This window comes from Lontra canadensis, unplaced genomic scaffold (genome assembly GCF_010015895.1).
Source record: "Lontra canadensis isolate GAN:19392208 unplaced genomic scaffold, GSC_riverotter_1.0 scaffold2161, whole genome shotgun sequence".
NCBI classification, from domain to species: Eukaryota; Metazoa; Chordata; class Mammalia; order Carnivora; family Mustelidae; genus Lontra; species Lontra canadensis.
The window spans coordinates 1-7,132 of NW_022633145.1; the positions used below are offsets into that span (position 1 = coordinate 1).

The window sequence follows — 7,132 nt, forward strand, 5'->3', positions numbered from 1 at the left end:
TGAAGAGAGAGAGTTTGACTTCTTCATTGCCAATTTGGATACCTTTTGTTTCTCTTTGTTGTCTGATTGCTGTTGCTAGGACTTCTACTACTATGTTGAACAAGAGTGGTGAGAGTGGGCATCCTTGTTGTGTTCCTGTTCTCAACAGGAAGGCTGCAAGCTTTGTGGATGATATTTGCTGTGGGTGGTTCATAGATAGATTTGATGAAGTTCAGGAATGTTCCCTCTATCCCTATACTTTGAAGTGTTTTAATCAGGAATGGATGCTGGATTTTGTCAGATGCTTTTTCTGCATCAATTGAGAGACCATGTGGTTCTTCTCTCTTCTCTTATTGATTTTTTCTATCACATTGATTGATTTGCTAATGTTGAACCATCCTTGTAGCCCAGGAATGAATCCCACCTGGTCATGGTGGATAATCCTTTTTTTTTTTATTTTTTTTTTCAGCATAACAGTATTCCTTGTTTTTGTACCACACCCAGTGCTCCTTGCAATCCGTGCCCTCTCTAATACCCACCACTGGTTCCCCCAACCTCCCACCCCCCGCCCCTTCAAAACCCTCAGATTGTTTTTCAGAGTCCGTAGTGTCTCATGGTTCACCTCCCCTTCCAGTTTCCCCCAATCTTTTTAATGTGCTGTTGGATCCTGTTTGCTAGGATCTTGTTGAGAATCTTAGCATCCATATTCATCAGTGATATTGGTCTGAAATTCTCCTTTTGGTAGGGTCTTTGCCTGGTTTGGGAATCAAGGTAATGCTGGCTTCATAGAAAGAGTCTGGAAGTTTTCCTTCTGCTTCAATTTTTTGAAACAGCTTCAGAAGAATAGGTGTTATTTCTTCTTTGAAAGTTTGGTAGAATTCCCCAGGGAATCCATCAGGTCCTGGGCTCTTGTTTTTTGGGGAGGTTTTTGAGCACTGCTTTGATCTCGCTACTAGATATTGGTCTATTCAGATTGTCAATTTCTTCCTGGTTCAATTTTGGGAGTTTATAGTTTTCCAGGAATGCATCCATTTCATCTAGGTTGCTTAGCTTATTGGCATATAACTGTTGATAATAACTTCTGATGATTGTTTCTGCTTCCTTGGTGTTAGTTGTGATCTCTCCCTTTTCATTCATAATTTTATTAATTTCTATCCCTATCTTCTTCAGCTTCCTTCCTTTCTATCAGCTTGTGTTCTAGATCACTAATTCATTCTTCTGCCTCATTCACCCTGTCTGTTGGAGTATACAGTTTAGACTGCATCTCATTCATAGAATTTTTAAGTTTGTCCTGATTAGATCTCATTTCTGCCCTTAGAGATTCTATATTATCACTAATGCTTTTTTCAAACATGGCTATTGACTTCATGATTGCTTTTGTGAAGTCTATGTCTGACCTCCTGCTTATATCCACTGGTTCTGTGGCAGAGGCCATTGTCTCTGGTTCTTTGTTGAGAGTTCCTCTTTCTAATCATTCTGTCAAGGGCTGGTGGAGCAAAGGGACACAGTCCAAAATGTCAACCAAGACCCAAGCCAGATGCACCCTAGCAAAATCCAGAGTGGTCAGACACCACCACTGAAAATACAAAGCCAAAATGAAACCCAAGAGTAAAGTTTTAAAATTGAAAAAATTAAAAAAATTTTAAATAAAAATAGACTTGAAAAAAGGGGGGGAGGAGTAAGGGGACTACAATCTCTCCATGTAGACAAAGCAGGGTGCTTTAGTTGTTCCTGGTTGTATTTTGATCTGTGTGTTAGAGGACACTATGCCCCAAAATTACTAGGAAAGTAAAGCTTGTATATATAAAAAGGAAAAACTGAGTAGAGTGAAACACAGGCTAAAATAAAGCATATAACTATAAAAAAATATAGGTGTATAAAAATACAAGTTCAAAAAGAGACCATGAAAAATGAGTTGGTATAATAGACATCTAGTTAAAATGAGGAGAAGGTATAAAGAAAAATACAGCAGGGGGAAATGTCATGAGAAAAGCAGAAAAAAAAGGAGAATTATATCTGAAAAATGAACCCGGCATTAGGACACACTTGGAGTTCAATGCACATTTATCCCCTGGCATTGGGATTTTACAGTCTTATAGAATCCAAAGTATTGTCATCTACCTGTTCTTCCAGCCTGTCTCCTGCCGCACTCTTTCTGAGGTATCCCTGCCTGAGCAGAGAGGCTCCACCCCCTGTCAGGGGGGTGAGCTCGATAGAAACCAGTCTTCTGTGCCTCTTTTTTTTCCTGGAGGCTTTCTGCACCTCTTGAGGGGATCAGAGCAAAAATGGCCACAGCCAAACCTCTGGCCCAGAGCAGAAAATTCAGTCTGCCCTCTAATAAACTCTCCAGGACAAGCAGTCTCCACTTCTTCTTTTTTTTTTTTTTAATGTCAGTCACCATACAGTATGTCATTAGTTTTTGATGCAGTGTTCCAAGATTCATTGCGTATAACACCCAGTGCTCCTTGCAATCCATGCCCTTCTTAATACCCATCACTGGCCTCACCCATCCCTCTCCAAAGCCCTCAGTTTGATTCCTGGGGTCCGTAGTCTCTCATGGTTCATCTGCCCCTCTGATTTCCCCCCCCCTTCATTTTCCCTTCCTTCTCCTAGTGTCCTCCATGCTATTCCTTATGTCCCACAAGTAAGTGAAACCATGCTTGTGCCTCTGAAAACTGCAGCCTCCCACACCACATGCCCACAGCTACTCTCTCAGAAGTGTTTGCAGGGTCTCGGGAGTATCTGTACCCTTTGTGCTCCTAAAACCACAAAGGGCTGTAGACTCGTGTGTGTACCTAAAGCTCCAGAATCAGGTCTGGATTCTGCCCTAAAGCTCGTTCCCAGCCACTACCATGCTGAGTTTTTGCCCAGCTGCAGGCACAGGTTCCAGATTTTTTTAGGCTGTTCAAAGAAAGAGCAGAAATTGACCCTCCCAGTTCAAGGTTTCTGGCGATCTGAGCTGAGAGTCCCTTCCTGGGCTTGCTGACTGAAACCTGTTTCCTGGCTCCAAGGCTTGGGTCCTCTACCATTTTGAGAATCTCCTTTTGTTCTGTGGTCCCTCATAACCTGAGACCACAATGTCCTACCTAGAATTCTGCCTTTTCATTTCCAAAGCCGCCTTCAGGGAGGGGTGTCCCTTACTAGAGCATGTTTCTAAGGGTTCTGATTTGGTGGTCCAGCGTTAGATCACTTTCCAGGTGCCAGCTTATGGCGGCTCCCTCCCCTTCTGTTTGTCTCCTGATGTCTCCTCACAGATTCAGGACTCCGCACATCCTACCTTGCCCAAATCAGTTGTTTTTCTGCTTGTAGAGATCCAGATATATATTCTTAACATCTCGGGCTGATTTCACAGGTGTTCAAAATGGTTTGATAGATATCCAGCTAAGTTCAGGGGACCAGTTGAAATGGGGTCACCCTAATCCTCTGCCATCTTGCTTCCTCCCTCTACATATTTTTGCTTTAATTATTCCCTCTTGCTTCCCCCTCACCCCGTTCCCTATTTCCACATCAATCACACAGATCAATATGGTTACCAAAAGATGAATCCTACAAATAAAGCTGCTATTAGCACAGGTCAGATAAAAGGTGTTGGTCAGCTAGTATCACGTAGCCAAGGGGAACTAAAGTCCAGTCTGACTTGGTTCAAGTGTGTGTGTTTCATCCTGGGCCCACCAAAGAGAAGTTGCCAAAGTGAGCTGTGGAGTAGGTAGGTGTTAGACTACTTCACAGATATATCCGTCAATTCCATCTCTCCAAGCATGATATGAGGATCGCCTGAGACCATGAAGCACTACAACGTTAACCTGGTATTGTCTCTTTCCCTACCAAATCAATATGGAACCCTACTTTGCAGCACATAGTAACCCATAAAGTCTGCCCCTGCACTAAACCATGAGACTTGCAGGCACTTGAACATTTAGAATGAATCTTCTTGAAGCAACAAGAAACCTTTTTGCCTCATTGTAACTCCAGGTTGAAGATAGATAAATCTGATCCTCAAATCCAGAAGCTGCTGAAAGAAATCCAAGAACATGACCCACAACTGACCATTGAGAGTGATAATCAAGATCCAACCACTAACCGACCTTCTTCACATGACTTCATTTTCTGAATCCCCTGGAGCTATTCATTCCCCAGTAAAGTTTGGGATCATAAGGGTGATGGTGAACTTCCTCTGAGCCTTCTCAGTGATGTTAGGTGCTGGACCAGATATGACCATAGCCTTGGTTGTGACTTTTGGCTTCCATGAAACATACACAGATGGTTTACCCCTGTTGTGGATAGAATGCCTACATCTTGAGTTTATCAAGAGGAATAAAGTGTGAAAGCATTCGTGAAGGAGGTTGTTTAATGGATTCTGACCAAACCTAGAAGATCCTTTATCTGGGGAGAACCTAACCCGGAAACAAAATGGGGACAGAAATGTTTGTGATCACGTTGGTCTGTTCATCCTGCCAGTCACTGCCCAGTTCTGGCATTCCTTTGCCTCCGTGGATAGCTGCCTGGTAGGTCTTCCTTGTAGAATAGTTCTCCTACCAATCCTACAATATATTGTAGCATTCTTAAGTGCTTCAGGGGAGTCCTTAAATGATCATGTCTTTGCTCTGTTGAACGGATTCCAACCTTATAGAAAATATGACTTCATGGTATCTACTTCATGGTATGTTCTTCCCTGTAGAGTTCCTCTTATTTTCTTGTGACAGAATCCCAAATGTTCTTAAGGCAACAACTGTAAGAATCACTTTCTTTTTATTAAGGACTATTTTTTAAATTTTTCTTCCAATCATCCTACTTTCCCCTATTTCTTCACTGGGGTCCATTGTTTCATGATTCTCCCCAAATACGCCACATATCCAGACATCCCATTCATACCTCTGTTTAATGTGCTTGTGTGTCATCATCTCAGTGATGTCCCTGCATACAGTGTGGGCTCCTGGATTTTCCTACAAGTCTCCTTCTGTTTCTCTTAAGGCCTCTTGTTCAGCTGGATATAGGTCTTTCCTAGCATCTTCATTCTCAGGGTCTGAGGGGTGGTGGCTGCCTTCAGTGGGAGTAGGTGGGGTTGTTAAAAGAAGAAATAGGGGCACACAATTTTTTAAAGCTAGGAAAGAATCTCAAGGTCTTCTACGAAGGGTTTCTCAGTCTCTGTGCTGTTGACACTTGGGTCCAGATAATTCTTAAGTGCTTCTCAAGAGAACATACTCTTGAGGAAGACTGTCCTGTGCATTCATAGTGTTAGCATCTCTACCCTCTACCCACTAAGTACCAGCATCTCCCTCCAGACACTGACAAATATCCCTTGGGTGCAAAATGCCCTGAGATTGTCCCCTTTAGGGAAAAAGAAATTGAGTAGCCTGCATGCATCAGTTTAGGGATGAAGAGTCTGGCCATTTCCCCTGTGAGTTAGAGATTCTGTGAGTGTTGTTATTAACTGTGGAGCAAGATAGGAGGAGGATATGGCTATAAATTGATGAGACCAAAGCCTATGTCTGAGGAAATGGCATCTGGGATCAAGGAGTAGGAGAAGGGTGTCCTCAGGCTGAGGAGGTGTAGTGGGGAAAGCCCTGAGTACTCACACATTTAACCCAATATTTCTGGTTAGGAGAGAGGCTGGGCTGATAGGCTCAGGAAATAAGTATAAGTCTGAATTAACCAGCTAAGCTATGGCTACCCAGAGAAAACACAGGGGCCAACAGGAAGCGTGAGAGAGTTTTATGCAGAGCATAGAATGGGGTCAGCTATGAGACTTGGTGATACAAAAGTCAATAACGAACATGAATTAGGGAAGGTTGAAGGGGTCATTATGATGGTCCAGTTAGGGTGCTACAAGATCCACAATGTGCGAGATGTGAGTGAGGAGACACTGGCATCCACTAGATACTTCCCATCCCAAATGAGAGGAGTCCTTGGATGAAAGCCAAATAGACACTGGCTCAACAGGTCCTTGATGGGACACCAAGGAGAGGCCCCAAGGTCCTCCTTCTCCATAGTCATAACCCCTGTCCTCTTGCTCCTACATTCCATACACTCCACACATGGTTTTACATCCCTTATCTCATAGCTACAACCAAGCCTTGGAGTTCTAATTGTGGCGCCCATGGTTATGGCCACCTGGTCGACCCCCATCCTGATGACTGTGTTGTCTCTGGGTCTGTGGGAGGGGTGGGAGTGGCCTGCGGATAGGTCTGACCCTGTATGGCAGGGGTTTCTTTCTGCTGTGCCAATCTTCTGCCAGAAGCCCCACCAGGAGTATTAGAATCACAACCCCAATGCATATCCGGACCAGATTGCCCTTGGTGTAATGTTGCTGGGCAAGACCTGGAGGAATGAAGAGAGACAGGAGGGGGTGATGAAAGCCTATCTCCAGGACCCACTTCAAGACACATCTTGGGTTTCTCATACCCATATCCCTCACCTGAGATTCTATTCTCTGCTACCTAGAATGTCCGTCTCCTTCCTAGAGGGTTCCTCCCCTCCTCACCAAGGGTCAGGGCTAGATAAGCCCAATTCCCTAGATATAATCTCTTCCATTCACCCCTTTCATAGACCTCTGATGCAACCCCTCCACACACACACAGACCTGGCCATTTGGCTAGTTAAGGATAAAAAACTGTTATATGAGGTGGAAAAAGATGGAATTTACCTTTCTCTTATTCTTTAAAAATCTCAGCTTTCCCACCTGAACTTACTGCCCAATTCTGAGTTTTAAGTATAATATTTACCTTCCCCTTAATATTTATAAACCAAGACCCAAGACCATAGATCTGTGGCTTCTGTACAGGGAAAGCAGTCAGTTTTAGGGGAAGACACAGGGGTGGGAATGAAGAGGGTCCAGAGAGGACCACTTACTCACCAGTTGGAGACTCTGGCCTCTTTGCAGAGATGGTGATAGTCCTAGAAGACTCTGGGAATCAAAAAGGAAAAGTTTAAGGGGACAAGACCATCTCCCGTAGCCCTGTTCCTGCCCCTTTGCTGAATGTGTGCACTTTAGAGGCAGAATCCCATGACTGTAAGAGCATGAACTACAGAGTTGGGCTGTCTAAATTTATCTCAACCTTCCCACCTGATCTCGTTGCCCAGTTCTGAGTTCCAAGTCCTGATATTTACCCTCCCCCTAATATTTTATGAACCAGGACCCAAGTCCATAGAGCTG

The 7,132-nt window shown here is 43.8% G+C and overlaps 1 long non-coding RNA gene across 1 annotated transcript; it reads right to left on the reverse strand.

The window, feature by feature from the left end:
• Positions 1-5,676: 5,676 nt before the first annotated feature.
• LOC116863671 lies at positions 5,677-6,884 on the reverse strand. Its single transcript, XR_004381848.1, has 2 exons — positions 6,833-6,884; positions 5,677-6,297 (listed from the first exon to the last, which is right to left on the reverse strand). It is a non-coding gene; the product is annotated as an uncharacterized LOC116863671 (long non-coding RNA).
• Positions 6,885-7,132: the final 248 nt, after the last annotated feature.